At 40.7% G+C, this 21,885-nt stretch overlaps 1 protein-coding gene across 1 annotated transcript in view; it reads right to left on the bottom strand.

Moving 5' to 3' along the window:
* smpd3 (sphingomyelin phosphodiesterase 3) overlaps positions 1-20,424 on the bottom strand; it is a 55,619-nt gene extending 35,195 nt beyond the window's left edge. Inside the window, exon 1 of the mRNA XM_029434542.1 lies at positions 20,225-20,424. The gene's annotated coding sequence lies outside the window, so the exon portion shown is untranslated. The remainder of the gene's footprint in view (positions 1-20,224) is intronic.
* Positions 20,425-21,885: the final 1,461 nt, after the last annotated feature.

Here is a 21,885-nt window from a genome sequence, read left to right on the forward strand (position 1 = left end):
TCATGTCAGCCTGGGAACTGCGGTTTGTTCAAGTTTTCTAACAGATCTGCTCCAGATAGTTCCCTCTTCAGCCCCAATCAATACTGTCTGTCTGGAAAAACAGGAGAAAAACTCTGTGTGAGCGCTCGCTTCTTCAGAGTATGTGTATGCATGTGATTATGTGAAAGCAAAAGGGTCGTATTCACTTGCTTGTGTGTGAGCCCATCAATAGCAAGAGTGTATAGGATGTCTGTGTACACTGCGCGAGGGATAAACAATTGCATATGTTCATTTGAATGTACTGTAGGTGAGTGTGTTTGTCAGTACAACATAGTGCAGTGGCTGAATGGAGCATAACAGGGATTAATGCACACACACACACACACACACACACACACACACACACACACACACACACACACACATACATACACATACACACACACACAGCTCAGAAATATATGGTGAGAAAAATAGACAAAGACAAATAAGACCATCTGGCAGGAACTAAAATAGTGAGTGCACATCAGAGTAATAACCAACTGTCTGCATCTAATGCATCTTGTAATTTTCCTCACTATCAGTCTTTTGTCTCCTCTTTTCTTTGTTTCCGCTTTACTTATTCTCTCTCCCTGCCCTTCTTATTTCTCTCGTTTCATATACAGTGTTTGTTTCTCACACACAGCGTGCTCCAGCAACTTCTGCAGGACCAGCAGTTAATTTAGCTATTGCCACATGTACTGTACAGACACACACACACACACACACACACACACACACACACACACACACACACACACACACACACACACACACACACACACACACACACACACACACACACAGAGACCAGTGATGTCACTCCTCTCTGAGCATGCTCCAGGGAGTTCTGTTGTCATGGTGACCTAGTCACATGCACTTAGTAACTGTACTAGTGTGGCTGACAGTTAGTGTACAGAGAACATACACTGACACAGTCAGGACACACATACAAACTGAAGTGTTTGCACGGTATCTATATAATGTGGGGAGACAATGAATCATGTCAGGTATTCCTGTTTTAATGGTCCAACGGGGGTATATATTTGAAACAAGTGATACCCAGCTCATGTTTTTTTACAGGATGGTTATTTTTGAATCAATTAAGAATTGTGGCTTTGTCAATGACTACACATTTCCATCAACAAGAAAGTAATATGGGCCGAAATCAGGCCTGTGGGAACAGTGGGGTGGAACAACAACTCCCATGAGCGCTCTGGCTTCTCAACTGGACTGGATAAATTGTCAAATTATTCATCATCAGCTAGAGGAGAGCCTGCAGCTAGTTACTCTAAACATTTTCACATATTATAGCTCGTCTCAGGAAGTTGTCTTTACATGTGTGTGTTGGGAGATCACCAACGTTTGTACAATTTATCCTGAGGGTAATTTGAACATTTGACCAAATTTTATGACAACATATCCAACAGTTGTTGAGATTTCAATTATATATAAAAGAAATTTCAACCTCATGGTCGACCAAGAATACATCTAATGGCTTTTCATTTCATTTCATGGCATCCAACCAATAAAATGTTCATAGTTTTTGCAGAAAAGGCCAGGGATCACCAAATTCACTAGGATTCATCCTCTGGGGATCATAGATGTCTGTATAAAAGGTGATGGACTGACCAACATTGTGATCCATTGAGCCGCTGCTGTCACAACTCTCAATTTGCATTTCCTGTTTTATTTTGAAATGCTCACTCCCCTTGTGTCATGTCTTGTTTTACTTCCTGTCCTTGTGTTGTTCCCTGACTATGTGATTGTTAATTTGTTTCTGCTGTGTCCATTCACCCTGCCCTTGTGTTTTTGCATTTCTCCCTCAGCTGTGTCTCGTTCCCTTGTTTAGTGTCTGTGTGTATATATCCTTGTCTGTCCCAGTGTGCCTTGTCGGATCGTCATTCGTGTTTCACCCATGTTTCTTTGTGCTTCCCCATGCTACGTTGTGTCTTGCCTGGTTTGTAGTGATGGCGAGATGAAGCTTCATGAAGTGTTGAAGCTTTCCATCCAATTGGTTTGCTCATGGGCTGAAGCTTCATGGTGCTTCATTTGCTCTACTCCGCCATCAAGTGGACAATAAATGTAAAACCGGCGAAGTGCAAGGCTGCAGTGGATTTAAAGTATCTTTGCCCTGAAAATTCTTTGACGCACACATCTAAGACTGAATATAATGTTCTTTTTAAAAATAAAGATTGATGTTATTATGTGATATTGAGAAGAGAGTGCCTGGATAAAAATGTGGGCTTTTTCCGCCTTAAATGATAGTGTAGTTTAAGATTGGACAGAGAGAAGGGGAATGACATGCAGCAAATAGCAGCAGGTCTGTTTCGAACCCCGGGCCTCTGCGGAAAGCATTTGAATGTGGGTCGCCTGCTCTACGAGCTGCGCCACCAGGGATGTGTAATGTTCACGTTGGATGTACATTATCTTTTCAACAGATTTAGATTTGGTATCTTTACTTGCTCACAAGGAAGATGATGCTGGCGTGCGTAACAATTGTTTTGCTAGTTGGCTGACTCCATAATGATCCAATACAAATGCAATACCAACAACTCAACAGCAACAATGCATACTACGACAACAACAACCCACACATTTGCAGTTATATAAAGTGTTGATTATGAGGGGGCTCAATTGCGGTTCGCTCCCCCTTATATTTTGAATCGCAACGTCATCACATACGTCATCAACACAAGCCTCGATACGCGCTTCACAAAAATCTTCCGCGATCACTTGACACACGCTTCGAAGCCTCGACACGGAAGGACACATCACTACTGGTTTGTGTTTTTCAGTTTTTCTGGTTGCCTGGATTTTTGGACTTGTAAGCTTTGTTAAATAAAGCTCTCTTTTTGTTAACATCGTCTTGCGTTCTGCATTTGGGTCCTCACCTTTACCGAGTCTTAATAGCTGCACACTAGAGCGGTTTTGCCACAAGTATGAGCTAACAATTCTATTAGTGTCAATTTTCAGGAAATGAGAGGCCTGAAAAGATCTAAAGAGTGTTAAAGATTTAATATTCACACTCTTTCTGTGTTATAAAATGAATGAACTGAATCTCCTGCACCTTAAATATCCAGGAGTATCTTAAGCTATCAAGGGATTACACTGTCCTTCTCTGTCACCGTCTCTCAGTCTCCTTCGTCAGTGTAGTTATGGTTGTAAGGCATATTATACCATCACTATGAGACACAATGTAATCAGTGTGGTAATTCGATCAGGATCTGCTTTTGAGCAACATTGCTGCTCTCATGACAACAATTGAACTGGGCCTTTGGTAGACTGGTTTCAGGACAGGCTTTTCTGTGCTTACAAGTGGTAAGAAAATAGAGTGAAAGGGTGCATTTATTTGAAAACTCTGCTGCTGGTTTGAAACTTTTGCTTCTTGCATGCAAATGGGTATAAAACTTGGATATGAGGAGAAAAGTATCATAATTTTACTGATTCATACAGAAGCATGTGAGCCCACCAGTCCTTCTAATTAAACTGAGCACTGAACGCTTGTTAACTGTGTTGAATTGCAGCTAGTTTTTGTAAAAAATAAAAGATGTGAAAAATACATACAGCAAAGGTAAATAGATATATAGAGCAATGGTCCTTTAACTGAGTGATATTACAGCTTTGATTCTAACCCTTGACCTTTTGTTTCAAGTCATCCCGTCTTTCATGCTCTCTGTCTCTTTCTCCTCCATGTATCGTTTCTCTTTCCTGTACATAATATAAAAAATCGCTCTGCAGCACAGCACCACCTCTGGACTTTTGCTTAAACAGAAAGGCTGCCGTTAGAGCCTTTCTACCATTAACCGACTTTAGATTTAGGGCCCACTGTGCCATTACCTGTACATGACTTCCACTATGCAGCCCTGTATCCCTAGGAATGATGTCCAAGTTGAATAAATTAGCATCTCACATGTCACATCCAGTGCCAATGTTTAATACAAAAGGTAGAAGGTAAGGGTGTGGGGGTTGGAGTGGTGGCAGGACGCGTTGTAGGCCCAATTTTTGTGCAGGAGACCTGGAGTTTGTAGAGTCAGATACCTGGTATTAATGTTTGCCTGTTTATTAACCATAAGCACGATCTTACTCCAACCTACAGACGTTTTATAGTTGCCTAACTCTAAAGGGGAACACCAATTTTACATAGGTCTGCTTACAGTTGTTTTCAGTTACAAGAACAACAGTGGAGAAATCATAGAGCCAGAAGATACCATCATCCTCTACCTGCCTTTATTCTTTCTTTTACTTCTCTTCAACCCTCTAATTCAATAAAACAAAAAATAAATGTGGCTTGGTAACTGTTTCACAAAGACACATGACCTTGTGAGGACAAGGAGAAAATCAAAGAAAGTAAAGTAAGAAAATGAATAATTATCTTGTCGTCTTTGTGAGTTTATCTTTCAGTTCTCTACCTACTAAATGTTCACCACAATCACAATTGAACAGAGAGGTTAAAAAGTAACCTGCAAAGGACAGTAAAGTATTCAATGAAGCCAATTACACTTACAAGAGTTACTAATGTCTTCCTTCCTTTCTACCAATCATCATCTCTCTCTCATCAATCACAGCTGGCCACTTGACAGCCATTATAAGACAATCCAACCCATTCAGATCTGCCCACTGTAAAGTAGCACAGTCTTAGTTGCTACGTTCACATTCAGCGGATTAAAATCATGACTCACAATTACCCAGCAGGCACCTGGGTAGCCATTCATACAGAGCAGACAGTAGAGCTCAGATGAACAATTTGTGTCTGTATGCGTTATTGTGCACATGCGTGGCCTCTGCCTGTGTGCACATTTGCATGAATGTGTGAATGTGTGCAGAGCTGCTGCTGTGTTTGCTCTGTGTAATTCAGAACATCCAGAACAGCCAGTTTGTAGAGAATCAATACCTCAGAATGATGGGTTTCAGTGCAGCACCAGTCTGCTCTATATTACATGGCATTAAATGAGCCGCTGGTTGTCTAATGTATATGGTAAACGGCATCATTCCTTTGCTTGTAGTCACATGAGTAATAGAACATTATCTAATAACGACTTCATGGGTGTCAGAGATTTGTATCACAACTTCAAAACCTCTATACTCAAAGATGGACACATTTGTAGAGAAACAACCACAAACATGAGCCTCTACACAAATGATATACTTTCTTTTCTTTTTTTCTCAGTTCCTCTCACTGTTCTGACCTTTTCATTGCTTCTCTCTTCTCTTTTTCTCCTTCTGTTTTCAATTTCATGTGTCTCTGTCCTACTGAACCCTGACCTTTTCCCCTACCCCCATGTGAGTCTAACAGCCTTTACACACACACACACACACACACACACACACACACACACACACACACACACACACACACACACACACACACACACACACACACACACACACACACACACACACTCCAATAACAAGGTTGGAGAAGTCAGACAGACATGAGTTTTCACTCTTGGTACACTAAGTCATCAATATTTGACCGGGGCATTAAGCTGCTCATTATCTGCTCACACAAGTACTGACACAAACACACAGTATGCCATCCCAAAAACACACACTCACAAAAAGTCACAAACACACTCCACACTGTACTCTGCTCTCTGGCCTGGCTGCAGACAGATTGGTATAGATTGTTCAGCATTGATTTGTTCTACATGTGTTACAGCTAACAGCTGCATGCTGATCCACTGTCAAAACACAATCACACAAGAACATTTTCACTCCCAGTGAGGCCATGAAAATGTATTTTATATCAATTTGCCACATCAAATCAAAATCAAATCAAATTTATTTGTATAGCCCGATATCACAAATTACACATGTGTCTCAGTGGGCCATCACACAGCACAAGGAAAAACTCCCCAAAAGAAACCCCACAATTAAAGGGTGAAAAATGGCAGAAATCTTAGGGAGAGCAACTCAAAGCAAGCCTGAGCCAGCCCTAACTATAAGGTTTATCAAAAAGGAAAGTCTTTAGCCTGCTCTTAAATGTGGAGAGAGTGTCTGCCTCCCGAACACAAACTGGAAGCTGGTTCCACATGAGAGGAGCTTGAAGGCTCTGGCAACCATTGTACTCTTAGAGACTCTAGGAACCACAAGCAACCCTGCATTCTGGGAGCGCAATGCTCTAGTTGGTTTATTAGGTACTATGAGATCTTTAAAATAAGCTGGAGCCTGCCCATGAATGACTTTGCAGGTTAGGAGAAGGATAATAAGATATAATTGGTTATCTTCCACATAATCCATAAGTTTATGGAGTGGTTATTGAAGGCTGTAGATAAGGCATGGAAGCTCCGATTGGCTCAAATGAGGTGTCAATCGAACGCTTAGAGTCCGGTCTCCATTTTAGATCTTTAGGCATCAGCACTGCATGCATGAGAAATAAAGTTTTTACCGAATATAAATGGAAATCACACACATCGATCAGCTGATTTCAAAGATTGCAACAGCTGTTTATGGGCTTTTATTGATGTGACGATGTTCACGATCAATATATGTTTACTGGAATGGATGTATTGGACCTTCACAATGACACAGGAGTGTTTTTGTTTTATTATTAAACAGTGAGTTGCTTCATGTACATTCTGACTGAACCCAATTGAATTTAATAATGAGATGAACGCATTATTAAGGCTGTTATTATCAACGTCCACATGAATATTAAAGTCACCTACAATAATTACTTTATCTGTTTTAAGGACTAAACTTGATAACAATTCTGAGAATTCAGATAAAAATTCAGATGGAAATTCAGAATACGGACCAGGAGGGCAGTCCACAGTAACAAATAAAACTTTATTGTTTTCCATGTTGGGTTTGAGAGCGTAAGAACAAAGCTTTCAAAAGAGTTATAGTTTAGTTTAGGTTTAGGATTGATGAATAGGTTTGAGTCGAATATGACTGCAGCTCCATCTCCTCGGCCTGTGCCTCGAGGAATGTGAGTATTAATATGACCAGGTGGAGTGGATTCATTTAGACTGACATATTCTTCATATCTCAGCCAGGTTTCAGTGAGACAAAATAAATCTGATTATCTGATATTAAATCATTTACTAGTCCAGCTTTAGATGACAAAGATCTGATGTTTGAAAGTCAATATTTCATTTTTCTAGTTAGTTGCACTTTTGCAGCGGTGGTGTTAAATTTTATTAGGTTTTCATGTATAACTCCTCGTCTGTTTACCATTGATTTTATTAATTTCAGTGGTCGTGGGGCAGACACAGTCACTATGGGGATTTGAGTAGGTGACTGCCCAGATGGAAGCGCAGAGAAGCGTGTAAGACTGGAGCTCTGCCTCCTGGTCTCAACTCTGGGTTGTCATGGATTAGTAAACTTTACAATGTTACCAGCCGCTGTGATCAAGAATCTAACAACATTAACTGAGACAAGCTGGAGCAGCTGAAATACCCGACCAGCAACACAGAAATGTAGGAAAAACCGGAAATGACAACACATGCTTACTGTACAACCCCAGCCACATGTGCTACTACACTTTAACATTCACAAACTACTTTTATTTTACCAACATGCTTGGCCTAGGACTTTAATTATGTTTGGCTTCCTGCCCAAGCAGCCAAAAATCTAAGAAACCTACCATCATGTGGCCTAAATTAGAAGACATACTGCTGCCGGTAATTTCCCAGATAGCTTCCAATAGCATGGTCATACATATGTTTTGATGTCAGATGAAAATCCTGTACATCGGCTTTGCCACAGTTAAGAAACACAGTTGGAAATTCACATTGACATCCAGGCGTTTTTTCGAACTTCACATTAGGGTGTGAATGCTAAACTTTCAAGTGAAAGCTGTGAAAAATCTGAAAATGAGTTCCCATATGGCATTAACTGCACTGAGAGGGGAATTGTGTATATGCTAAAACCAAACCAGCAAGGAAAGTGGTTGTCTTTGAACTTAAAAAAGACATTAGAGGTATAAAACAGACCTGTGGACTGTCCCCTCAACATGCCGTTGAAGTGAGGAACTTGAGCAAAGGTGAAATATTTCTATTCCCAAAGCTTCTTAAACCAGTGCACGGGTCACTGAGTGGGAGTACTGCCTGTTGCCTTTTCTAAACAATTCATGACTTCCTACACACATGCACAGACATGAACACATACATACAGGAATAGAAACATTCTATTTTAAAAAGCAGAAGCAAAAAAGATGTTAACCTCACTTCCTTAAACACTTAGGTAGGACACTGTCATATCAAGAGGATAATAGCTAATGTGTATACCAAAGCAGAGCTGAACCAGAGAGTGAATATTGAACTTTCATTCACCAGAAACACGACTCAAAATGCATTCCCATGTCTGCAGGATATGTCAATTAGCAACAACTTTATAGTAACTTTGTGTGGGGATAATATGTGAATGCTGCGTTTACAGCGTGTTGCATTGCCTTCTAATGACCAACAAGTCTATAAATGCAATTTAAAAAATACATTTATTCTGCTTTTTACACTTTTAGTAAATTGAGTTTGAATCAATCTAAACCCAAGGTTACTTTCTACTTCAGTAGCACTTTAAAAAGACAGACTGTGAGCCCGAGCTGGGTAATCACAGAAAAAGTGCAATTGGACTACTGCTCTGACCTCAGTGACTCTGTGTCCTGGGTTTGAACTCTCCCATGGTATATGCAATCTTACTTTGAGGAGTTTGCAAATTCTCTCTATGTTCCCATGGGTTCGTTCCAACCCTGAAAGATTCATGCATGTTATGTTTTAGGGATGCCCTGCCTCGAGCAAGGCCCAAGTCTCAGAAGTGGGGGACCATCCACCATAGCGCTGCTTCTTCTTCCCCACAGGCTGCTGTTACTGCTTGTGGTGATCTCTTCCTACACATATTTACGTATTTACACGTATTTAGTATTTATCATACTTGTGACAGCACTTCCTGCCTTGTGCATAATGTATGCTTCATCCCTCAGTCATACAGGTCTGCAGGACTCTAGTCACACAGGGAGAGGATTCAACTTCCTTCCCCAATGAACCTTTAGCATGTATTTGGATCCCTCTGGACAGCACCCCAAAGCTACTGGCTCAGAGCAAACTCTGCCTCCTGAATACTGCCCAATATGTTTTGGAATTTTAGGCACATTGTAATAAACAAAAATGTTCACATTGATGAACAACCCTAACCCAAATAAATATGGAATCAGTAAAGATGATGTATGGAGACTTTCTCACCATGTCAAACTGTGTAGATGCTCAGGGGAATGGAGATGGAAAGAACAATTAAATGGCGGGATAGAGAGGAAGACATAATCGGTAAATGTAGAGTGAAGACACGAGCAAATGACTGCTGGCTGATGCTGTCACCAGTGTTCTGGACGTTGTTATGGAAACGGCCCAAAGTTCAGGCAATGATAAACACAGGTAAGTGTTTGAGTGAGGGAGAGAGAGAGAGAGAGAGAGACAGAGAGAGAGAGACAGAGAGAGAGAGAGAGAGAGAGACAGAGAGACAGAGAGACACAGAGAGAGAGAGAGAGACAGAGAGACAGAGAGAGACAGAGACAGAGAGAGAGAGAGAGTTAGAGAGAGACTTTCAATCGGTTCCTGGTGAATTCATTCATTGGTTCTCCCTCTCCCCATGTTTGGAATGACTGCACCACCGTAGCAGGTAGCGCTAGCATCACCCTATGATTACGACTGGACGAGTAGGAAGGAAAAGCCAAGGATGAGACTTGGTACAACTTTCTTTTTTCTAAATTAATGATTTGTTAATTTTCCCCCATCATACCACAACTTGACATTTTCAAATGAACTTTAGAAGTGTTAGGAGCTGTATTTTTGCAGTTTGGAGACATAAGCCCTTGAGGTGTATCATTAAAGTGAACCAGAACTAGTGAAGTTTAAAACGCTGTATAGCTACTATATAATAACATACTGTATTACAAATAGTATATAAATCCCCAGACAACTGCAGATTCAAATAATGTCTTAAATTCATACTGCTGCCATGGCCGAGGTCATAAGCCTATATTGAATATTTCAGGTTGGTGGCTGGCTGAGCTGCAGATAGATGGTTGGTTCATCTTATTCTTCAGTTCACACTATTCAGGGTGATGACAAGCCCTAGGATTTTCTTTTAGCAGTGTGCAGTTTCGAAAAAATAAATAATGTAATACAGAGACAGTACTAAAATGATCTTAATCTGTAATGACTGCCGCTGGATACAGAAGGCATGCTCCCTTTAATCCCTTTAATGTCAAAGTAAGTAACTTCTTTAAAAACACAGTAACCACACAAAGTATAGAATGAAAGTGTATCTGTATTTTGTGTAGATAGATAGATAGATACTTTATTTATCCCGAGGGAAATTCAGCCCTTGTAGCATGTTGCACTCTGTACTGCGCTGACACTGCTAAAGCACTAAAGCTGTTTTATTTTTATGTGCTCGCTTAATATCCAATACAAATTCCTTGCAGGACTCATAAAGTCATATTGAATTATGAATCTTGGGAAAATCTGTAATCCTTGCTTTCATCTGAAATTACTGAGATGTTTAAAGGCAGGTGTCATGGAAATCTCGTGTGTAGATTAACTTGACACCAAAGAAGCTGCAGGTGACAACCTGGATGTCTTTCTCTGAAGGTTTATTGGAGCTCGATCGAGGAGAAGATGAGCAGTACAAGTGAATTACAGAAACATGGTGACAGTATAATTCAATTCTGAAGGTTCTTCCTTGTGGAGGAGTATTTAACCCGCGCTGGACTGACAAGATTCAAAGGCACCAAATATGGTCCTTGTCTAGCACTCTATGAGTGTGTGCAGATGCTATTGGATCCTATACAAGAGAACATACTTACCTAATCACGAGTCACATTGTAAGTATTCAAGGCCACATGCAACTCATTCTAATGAGGAGGCAGTCCATAACATCTGTGAATGTCTGAGACAAAGTGCACCTAATCTTACTGGCTGGTGTGTGTGTGTGCTTCTACTGTTTGTCTCTGGTGTTTGTGTGTAGCTGATGTGTGTGAGAAAGTCCGCGGCTCGTCCTTGGGAGATGAGCTGAGGTATTCGCTATCAACAGTTGTCCTTGGGCTAGTCAGTCTTTGAGCCAGTATGTTGAGCTATTGCGTCTACAAGACATGTCCTGACCTTAAGGCAGACTAAAACATTACTGATGCTTATTTATTGGAGTATACTAAATGTATCTTGCCTCTGTTGACTTATTTTACAAAGAGGTAAATCATGTTAGCAGTAACCTCTTCTGGTTCTATTTGTAGCTCTAGGCACTGATATACAAAATATGAACTAAAGCTGATGCATTCAAGTTGGCAATGCTGATTTCTGAAGCACACACTCAGTACTTTGCCTAGAACTTTGTTAAAGTGACAGATATCTGCTTGAAATCCAGATGAAGGTCTCAATATCAACGACTGGAGGTTTTTGAAAGTTTGTGATGTTTTATAGTAAAGGCAAAGGTAGGAAAATAAGCATGTTTAAATAGCAGATTTCTAATTCAACCAAAAAGCAATGTTGTTTAAATGGATTATGTTTTGGTTCTGCTGAGCTGAGTCCAATGGTTTGAATAAAAGGTTGCAAGCGTTTATGTAACATATAATCCTGTTGGTTCTTCCTGTCAATTATTGCAAGGTGTCCTGGTGCTTGTTTCAGCTGACAAAGAGTGAGCTGCTGCAGTTCACATTTGCAATCACTTAGAAACTATGTTACTGTCGCTGACTACTGACAGTTTGCAACATGAAAAGCTGTAATGACAAAATGATTCATTTTATTACAATTTAGTAATCGGTTGTAGAGCAGCAATGCTCCCAATGCAGGCAAGTATATAGTTTCCAAACCTTCTTTTGGCCACAACATCGAAATATTATCACCTTATAAAGTTGTTTTATGTCAAACATGTTGGAAAACAGTTGCCAACAAAGCAGTGTGTATAGCCTGAGCAACAGGCAGGCTGCGGCCCAGAGACACCACGACCTGTTCCAAACCGCCTCTTTTCCTTCCGTCGGTTCGACAGAATCTGTGGGTACTCATCCTAATCAACGCTGTCAGCTGCACTGGTTGCATCCGTAACTCTGCCTTTAAATCTAGTCAGCCTTACAAACACTTTGAAATCACCACATGGGAGGCTGAGAATAGAAAGAGAATGAGGAGGAAGTTAAAAATCAGGTTAACGTGTAGCCCACCCTGCCTTCCATGTCATCTTTAACCTCAGCACCTCACTAATTACCGTACAGGGCTTCCTCTCATCCTCTCTCCCCACCTCTCTCTCTCTCTCTCTCTCTCTCTCTCTCTCTCTCACACACACACACACACACACACACACACACACACACACACACACACACACACACACACACACACACAACACACACACACACACACACACACACACACACACACACAACACACACACACACACACACACACACACACACACACACACACACACACACACACACACACACACACATTCATTGAGGTCAGAACATGACCTGTAGTCCAGGCAGGTAATGAGAGAGCATTCAGCTCCAGATGGATACTGTGTGGTCCTCATATGTACTCGTTTGTTTGAGTTTCCTCCCCCTGTTATCAGTATGTAGCCGGATCTCCATGCATTTCTAAAGCCATATACTGTAGTTCAACTACATCAACCACATCTGACACACACACGGCTCCACCCAAAGCACCTCTTTCTGACCTCAGACAAGAAGTTGATTAGGGCCTTCGGGAGACAGAACAGGAGGGCACCTCTCGGGCAGACAGAGCGGCAACACAACCACAGCTGCAGCTAACATGAGTATGCCATAAAAACAGAGTTGTTTTAGTTGCAGAATACATAAGAACTGCGTAGGAAAATAACCAAATATCAGTCAATATAGTCAATAGTCTGAATGATTTGGTGTCTATGATTTAATCAGTTATTGGGGTCGATGCCTGACAGCAAACACACACTCACACAGTTTCCAAATATAAACCCCAGACTGGAAGATTAACTCAACCAAACCCAAATCCCGCTCTCTGCATCCTCTCAGCTGAGGTAAAGACAAGACCATCGGTGGAAACATAATCTCTCCATGTTCACACAGTCAGTTCACATTGACCTGCCAACAGCAGCAGGCCAGCAACCAACCCCTTCTTCAACCCCGAACACACGCACACATGCACTCACTCTCCACTGCACAGCTGGCCACCCTAAATGTAGCTTTAGTGAGATGCACATATTTCATCAAAATGAGTATAATCCAGAGTAAATATCGCTCAGCCAATCTCATTCAGATGGATTACAAAAAGGAACCATTCCCTTTCCAAATCCACCCGCAAAAACCCAATTTGAACGTGTTGATGCTATAATCTTGGGCCGTTCAGTTAACATTAGCAAACGTGGTTACTTACCATAGTGATTAAAGATTAGCATCTGAAAGTCTCTTTAAAGGATTTGGTTCAGTTGGACTTTAAATGTTCAGTAATTAAAATCTAAGTTCAACATTTACATATAAATATATATATATATTTAAACTGATTTACTTGGCTTGAGCTCTGTTTTTAATTTGACTGTTTTGTGGAGCTATAATTTAAAAGGATTGACGGATGATAATGCAGGCAACATTTTTCAGCAGGACTTTTACAGAAAAACCAGTGGCCAGATTTTCCTGACACTCTGACTGGACTGATGTAGCATGTTCCACGGAAGAACCCATTCAATGTTGGAGCTGATCCGGATCACAGGGCGGATACACGCATTATTTCACACTTTGGTTAACATTGAGAGATAGGGCATAGCATTGGCTGAGTTCTGTGCTCTCCGAGTGCCCTTCAAGTTCACATTGTGATTGTGGATCTGCAGGTATATTATTTACAGGAGTGATGAAGTGAGACAACATTGCCATTGTCTGCTTAACAGGTGCCACCTGGAAAACTTAATTACCCTTTCTCAATAGCAGAGCGTCTCCAAACATAGTGAGGGTGCTATTTTATTTTGTTAACCACCTACTATCCACATGGCTATAGATGGCAGACATACAAGAGTGGTGGAGGAGGAGAGAGAGAGAAAGAGAGATGAGAAATTTAAAGAACACATGCCCACATGAAGGCAGGGTGAAAGGATGAAGTCCATATGAAAGAAGTAGAAATGACAGAGAGGAGTCGAGAGGGTGGAGGAGAGATGTGTAAGTAAATGTTGATACATGGTCTGGTCTCTAATCAGCTTTACAGGGTCTAATTTAGAGCTAAAGTAGTAACATGTTGTAATAATATAGTCTATATGTACATAACTATATATACAAATGCTGCCTATTAAACACATACTTTCTTCTGGTTTAGGGTGGGTACACTCCCTGACATTTAGATGATGGGGTGAGTTCTTTCTATATCAATGCAAAACAGTTGCACTTGTATTTGTGTGTCTACCATGAAGGCTAGGCAAAGCGAGCAAAACTTTGGTGTTTCAAAGGATTAGTTTGGATTGAACAAAGTCACACAATAACTAAAACAAAGTAACCCACTGAGGCCGTGGTAGATTAGCAACCCCTTCTCATCCGCCTCTACACATGTACAGCTAAGCGTATCAAAGTTTGAATATTGAAACCGGTTTAACTTGCTGTAATTATTCACCTTTTTTAATACTGGTCATCAACAAATCCCTTCTTTGTGCACTTTGAATGGAAGTGATGTGGGACAAAATCCAGTCCTTATGGCCACCTGGCTATTATCTAAAACCAGACTTGGAAAATTGTGAACCTATCCTTTAATTTAGAAAATGTCTTGCCGTTACAGTTACAATTTGTAATTGTAATATATTACTGTAACATTTTATAAAACAAATGTGGAGTAAGTGCAGCTTTATTTAGAACGTCTGTCCTTATAGACCTTCATTTTATACAGATTAAATGACTTATTTTGCTGTGCGTAAACAGCAACATGCTGAGCAGATGTGGCCTACAGTAGGCAGTCGTAACAAAACGTAGAGGATCAGGGTGACAATCCTTTGAAATAGCTAATCCCAAAAGCTTTCAGTGAGTGTCTGCCTCTCTGATCTGCTCCGCACTGGAGCTGAAAGACACCATATCACCAATCCATGTGTGGTGTGTTTTGCAGACAGTGAAAAAATGTCCTCCGAGAGTCTGCAACTTGAAAATTCGGCAGATTTATTCTTGCTCACCATAAGGTGTCTTCAGGCAATCATGTGGTAAGCAGTTACACCTGACCTCAGAAGCATTTAAGCAACTGCTATGATTTCTACACATATTGTTAGCTTGCATATGCACATGGTCTTGGTGTGTTTACATGTGGGTGCATGCCTACTGTTCTGCTAAAAGCTTTAGTTTAACAAAGAGCTAGAGTCGGCTCTACAGGCGAGGTCACACTGGATGATCTTTATGCTCAAATGTCCAAACCATCTGAAACCTGACAGTGATCCCAGTGTTAGTCGACTGGATGTTAGCTTGGGGTGGGGAGGAAAAGAGACTGAACCAGAAGAGCTCAACGGCCCATACTACACCCTTCCACCAAGTTTCATTCAAATTGAGCTCGTAGTTTTTCTGTAATCCTGCTGACAGAGAAACAATCAAGCCAACAAACCTCCTTGGCGTACAGTAGGCAATAACAACAGAAAAATGTCCAGAAATATGGCAACCGTGGATGAGGGCGAGGCATCAGTTCAGGTTGATCTACATGCTTCTTTAATTAGTGTTATAAACATGCTAACATGAAGCTGCTAGTGTGTAGAAGTTCTGCTTTGAAAGCTTGTTTTGTAACTTTTATCAAATATTATCAATAGTGTTATTTGTATACAGTACAATATAATATTGAGAATGTGCTAATAACTTCTGTTTTATGAGGGAGCCCACGTTCACACCATGTTTGTATCTTCATGGTTTAAAATGAACAGTTTAAACCTGCAGGTATTACACATCCTTTCAAGGCTTTCAGTGGCTGATTCAAAGAACAGCAGGCCTCCTCTCAGTTGTCCAGAACAACCCTCACATCTACTGCAGACCACTCACTGCTGAAAGTGGATTTGCTGCAGTCTGGACTACCTTTGTGTTTTTACTTTGGATCAGGCCTCTTGTCTGACTATGAATCTAAGCAGGAAGCACAGCACCCCCAAGCTGACAGTGGCTGTGACAATATACTCTATTCAAGGAGGAGGGGAGAGGAAATAAGAGAGATGCATTAGAGTAGAGAAGTAAGTCTTCACACACATATAAATACACATCGCCTCTTTGTATCCCTGGTGAATATAAGCATTATAAATGGACAGTGGAGAGGTAGGGGGTTTGCTCATCACATAGTTTAACATGGTTCGACTATCTGGACCAGAGGTTTGAAAATGTGGGGTAAGAGGTCCCCAAAGAGTCCTTAAAGGAGCTATAGGAGTCCTTTAGGGGGTTCACAAGAGTTCCCAGCCAATGGACACATTTTTAACTTCGATCTTTTAATCTGGAGCCATGATCTCGTCAACATTTCAAATTGTACAAACTTTGGTATATGACCAGATACCTGCATAATAATGACATGTCATTATTAACATTAAACATTATACACATTATACCTGCTAAACATTCTGATGAGCATTTAGCTCAAAGCACCACTGTGCCTCAGTGCAGCCTCCTCAAAGGTAGCATAACATCTCCAGCTTATCACAAGGTTTTCAACTGACTGCAGCAATGTGGAGGTCTAGGACAAAGAAAACATCCCACCACAAATAATGTCTGTGCCCTCAGGATTAATCAAATACGAGTAAACAAAACTTAGAATTGAGCATTTATACTGGTCCTAACCACAGCCTTATCCAAGAATGTACACAAACATTCCCAAGTATTACTGATGTCTCTCCACCTGCACACAGGCAGAGAAACCAGATCCTGCACTATCAGGTGTCACTGGACTCCAGGACCCATCAGCCCTACACAACCCCACATTGTCCTATTGGCCCGCCAGCTCAACTCAACCACCTGCCTGCTCCGTCATGAACAGAAACCCAGTCTGCTGGAGCATGTAGACGGAGAGGAGAGTTGGGCATTGGCCTTTCCCCCCCTTTCCAACAACAGAAGGTTCCCCACATGCGAGGGAAAACCAAATCTAATTGCAAATTCCTCGTGTGATTTAACAAAAGTACAGCATAAAAAACAGAAGCCAAATTAAGCAATGTATAAATAAATACTCATCTATCATGCATGATTGGAATAATTAACATGTTCTGAGCTTAAGTCAAAATGTTTATCTGCCTTCAGGGTTGTGCTGAGACATTGAGCATCAACGCTTCAAGATTCACACTTCAAAATACACACCACAAACACTCATTAACAGGCATAAATTGGTTAATGTGACATTTTTCATTTCAAAATTTCAAACAGAAAGTGATGATTCAACTGGCAAATAAAGGTATTTCATGCAAGCCAAACTCAAAAGGTTAGTCTCAAGATTATGTTTAAAGATGTGGACATATTGTGAAGCCTTCTGCTCCTTTGGAAGGCTGGTCCAAAGCCAAAACCATCTAAATAACTCACAGCATCAAAGGCAAACATGGTGTATTAACTAAAGGCACGGGATTACTCTAATACAGAGATAATTGGGTAAATGTGAGAAGAGTTAGGCTACAGGCCCAGATCTAAATCCACAGGGAGAGGAATTAAACCCACTGTAGATATACAGAAAAAAACAGAGTGAGACTGCTGTCCATCCACCTATATTTAGATCATCTGTGAACACTCTAAACGAATATCATTTACTTTTGCAGCCCTGTCATGATGTCAGCAATGTCACCTTTCAAATATCTGCCTGTGTGCTAAAATGTCAAGATGTGTTCACTTCATGAAGCACAGAGAGCTCGAGCTGCACCCAGATACCCCGTGTGCATCTTGTGGAAGCCAAGTGCAAAGTAAAAAAATACTTTTTACATCTTGTTGAGATGATGGCAAAGTGGCACATTGTGGAGACACTTCGGTACGTGTCACAAAGCTACCATGCTAACTAACTAACTAACTAACTAACAAACTAACTAACTCCCCACCTGCAGCACTGCGGGCAGAACAAGCTGTGAGTTAAAGCTTTGGGCAGCAGCATCTCTTTTCACGAGGCCAGTGAACAAGTCACAGAAAGCAACGGAAGCTTCATTTAGAGCTGCATATTATTAATAAAGTACAAGAAAGCCTTTCGGACGGAGAGGTCTTGAAAGGTGCAATGATGTTATTGAAAACTCTGTTCTAAGACGAGAAGAAAGGTTCCGATGTGATGTCCTCTCTCTCTGTTGTTACAAAGTTAGTGTTTGCACAAACAGGATATGATCTGAAGATGTGACAGTTAATGATTTCTTAATGTTTTTACAGAAGTGATACTTTGTGCTAAAATATAGCTGGTGTGATTTTGAAGAAAATGCTACAAATGTGCTCATTCATACAAAACTGTCAATAAAGATATTTACAGAAATATCAGAGATGTGGTAACTCTGACTTTCAAATGTTGAAATACATTGAGAACATAAATAATGTTGCATGTTTAAATATATCTGTTTCCTACCATGGTAAACCATTGTTAATAATCATTGTGAGGAATAATTAACATTAACATGTTATCAGACAGTCTCTTCACATATATGAATATGTATTATGATTATTATTAATGATAATATTATCATTAAAGGTGAACCGTGCAACTATGTTATTCAGGAAGTTTGTATCAAACAAGTAGCCCTTCATATTATTCAGTACCCTTGAAGTAGCTCTCAGTAACACAAAGGTTGATGACCCCTGGTCTAGAGGAACTAAAAGTCAGGATATCTCAGGCTCTGCTGCTTTGATTTTGACATTTATTTTGTAAATCTGTCTCTTGGGAGTCTTATATAACTATAATAGTAAATTGCTGAAGTACACTCTTTAATGTCTGAAATACAAGATAATAAGAATATTTGTATTTTTTGACACTTAATAGTATGGTGTGATATGAAATATAAGCAAACTGAAGAATTAGATGTTGTTTAAAAAGATGACTTACGTAATAGAAGAAGAAGGTTTCAAACACAGACTTGTTCTGTATTCTAGTGCCACTTGGTTTATGTTCGCAGGAGAGCAAAATCAAAGAGACCATAAAATTGATTGCCAGTCTCTTCCCTTTCAATGTACGTATGCATGACTCTTTTTTACCAAATCCGCCAAGGCAATATAAATGAGACAAGAAAGGGGAGGAGAGAGAGAGAGAGAGAGAGATAGAGAGAGAGAAAGGGGGAGGAGAGGAGGAAACAAAGGAGAGTAGGAAACAATAAAAAGGAAAGAAGGGAGACGTTAGTAGAGGAGAGGAGAGCAAACAAGAAAGCAGAATGGAAGTGTAAACAAAAAAGAGAGGAGGAAACAGAAATGGAGAATAGAGGAGAGGGGATGGATGGAGGAAATAATGCAAAAGAGACGAAGAGAGAAGAGAGGAAAGGGGAGGGGAAAAGAGGAGAGGAGAGGAGAGGAGAGGAGAGGAGAGGAGAGGCCAGCCGGGCCACACCTAAATGTACTCTGAAACCAAAAAAACAGGTTCACCAGCTCCTGTACTTTCCCCCACAAGCTGTGATGCTGTATCATCAATCAAGAAACACAGTAGCAACCACACCACTAACTGGTCAGTCCCAGTATGTATCCTGTTCCCCCAGTAAAACCATAAAGCCACAACATGTGGGCAGTAGGCCAGTAAACTGGAAAAATACCAAGTGAATGACTAGAAACCACAGAGCGGTGCTCAGTGCCAGTGTCTGAGGGACACACAGATAGAGAGATATAGACATAACAGGAGACAGAGCGTATTGCTATGTTTCTAGTTGCATTGAGTTGATCTCAGGCATTAAAGCAAAGCAAGAATGAATGTGTGTGTGTGTGAGAGAGAGAGAGAGAGAGAGAGAGAGAGAGAGAGAGAGAGAGAGAGAGAGAGAGAGAGAGTGAGAGTGAGAGAGAGAGAGAGAGAGAGAGAGAGAGCGAGAGAGAGAGAGCATCTCTGACAATTGGATCATGCAAATATGAGTCAAATGTTTCACCCCAGGCAGGCATAGGGTAAGATAGGCGCGGCTGGAAGACTTGCCTCAGTGGACATGCACACGGGATGATTATTACAGACAGCAGGGATATTCTGTAGCCTACTATCACACAGCCAGGAGTGAAAATAGTGTTTTATTAGCGTGTGTAATCCAGTAAAGGTGTAAAGAAACATCCCTGCTGCTTTCCGACACACAAGACAGAGACATAGACAGAAAAGAAGCGACTTACTTGGAAATCTCTCCCACATTGGCTGCGGGTGATGTGTAAACAGTGCTGATTGTTTTTCGTTTTTTTCCTCTTCAGTTCCCTCCTGTGCTGAGCACGAATAAACGATCTTTGAGGCGGTGAAATCCAGCGTCCAGCTGATGGCTGCGGACCAACCGAGCGAGCGAGCCAGCGACGGTCTGTCCGACTGAGCGGAGAGGAGAGGAGAGTTGTCTCTTCAGCACCACACCGCTTTGAACAGCTCCCGCTGACGTCACTGCCTGACTACGACGCCACGCCCACTTCCCTAGCGACCGCCTTCGGAGTGACACACACAAACGCACACACACAGAATACATGCATAGGATATACTGTATATATGTATATATATATACTGTACATACATATATACGTGTATATATGTATGTACAGTATATATATATATATATATTAAGGTGGTGATGATGTTCATATTATTGTTATTGTGTACTGTATCTGCCTGCCACAGCCTGAGGGACTCACAGCCACTACATTGTCCCCTAAATTGGGGATTTATATATTATTAAAAACTGTAATGACAATGTATTCAATGGGACACCAGCTGATTGCCAAAAACAGGAAAGCCTGCACTTCCTCAATTGTATGACATGTGTGTCTTGCATAGCAGATTTTTGTGGGCGAAATGTTTTTATAATCTGGGTCGAGTGAATATAAAAGTGCGGTCGCTATTGATGGTAGCATGTCTATCTAAAAATGGCCGGTTTGTGCAGGATGTATCGTGTTGGTGAAAGTTCTGTTGGACTAATCAATGGTCTGCTGTGTTTTAACTCCAGCAGGCTTAATGCTACGGGACTGTTCAACCTTTTGGGCTGGGACCAAAATCACTAGTCCGTATAGGATAGACACTCAACACTTTATCACTCTCACAAATATAACCACAACTATCTCCGTGGAGTGTTACCACTAAATGTAAGGGAGAAAATGTTTGGGTGAAGTTACCATTTAAATATCAGTTTCCTTCTGTGTGAAGTGTAAATACCAAAATAGTGTAAACTTTTTTTTTAAACGGATTGATGATTTACGTCTAAATATTGATCTGAAGAAATACCAGTAATAAGATGTTGCCTGTTATCAGTCATGGCTTTTTGTCAAGAGTTGTCAGTTGATGTGAGCAGGCTTTGAAGGTTTTAACTGTTTTAATGAAATCCGACAAAGCAATGTTGACTCATCTAAGTGATGTCTTCAATTTGAAGTCTGACACAACAGATGCATCACACCCTCAGAGAGCAAAAACATAATTTTCTGTAAGCAAAATAGCTGTTTTCGAACCAACGTCTGTCAGGGATAGATAAACATCTTGTCTGTCATAAGCTGTTGCTCCACTTTGCTCCTCACATTTAGTCTATCTATGTAGAGGGTTTGGTATCAAATGATATTAAATACAAAGACAGTATCATAGTTTAGGATTTGCTAAAGTGATAAACCTACAGTGAAAAACAGTTTGCCCATATTCCTAGAAATAAAACATAAACCCTCCACTTGTTGGCTATAGGTAAAATATGATGCGGCAGAAAATGTAGTCTCAGCAAAAGACACAACTCGACAAAGTAAGAAAGAGAACATTTTATCAGGCCAGGAAGCAGAAGGACTGGTACGTAATACAACCCAGAATATATCCCTGTAAT

Source organism: Cottoperca gobio, chromosome 6 (genome assembly GCF_900634415.1).
Source record: "Cottoperca gobio chromosome 6, fCotGob3.1, whole genome shotgun sequence".
Classification (NCBI taxonomy): domain Eukaryota; kingdom Metazoa; phylum Chordata; class Actinopteri; order Perciformes; family Bovichtidae; genus Cottoperca; species Cottoperca gobio.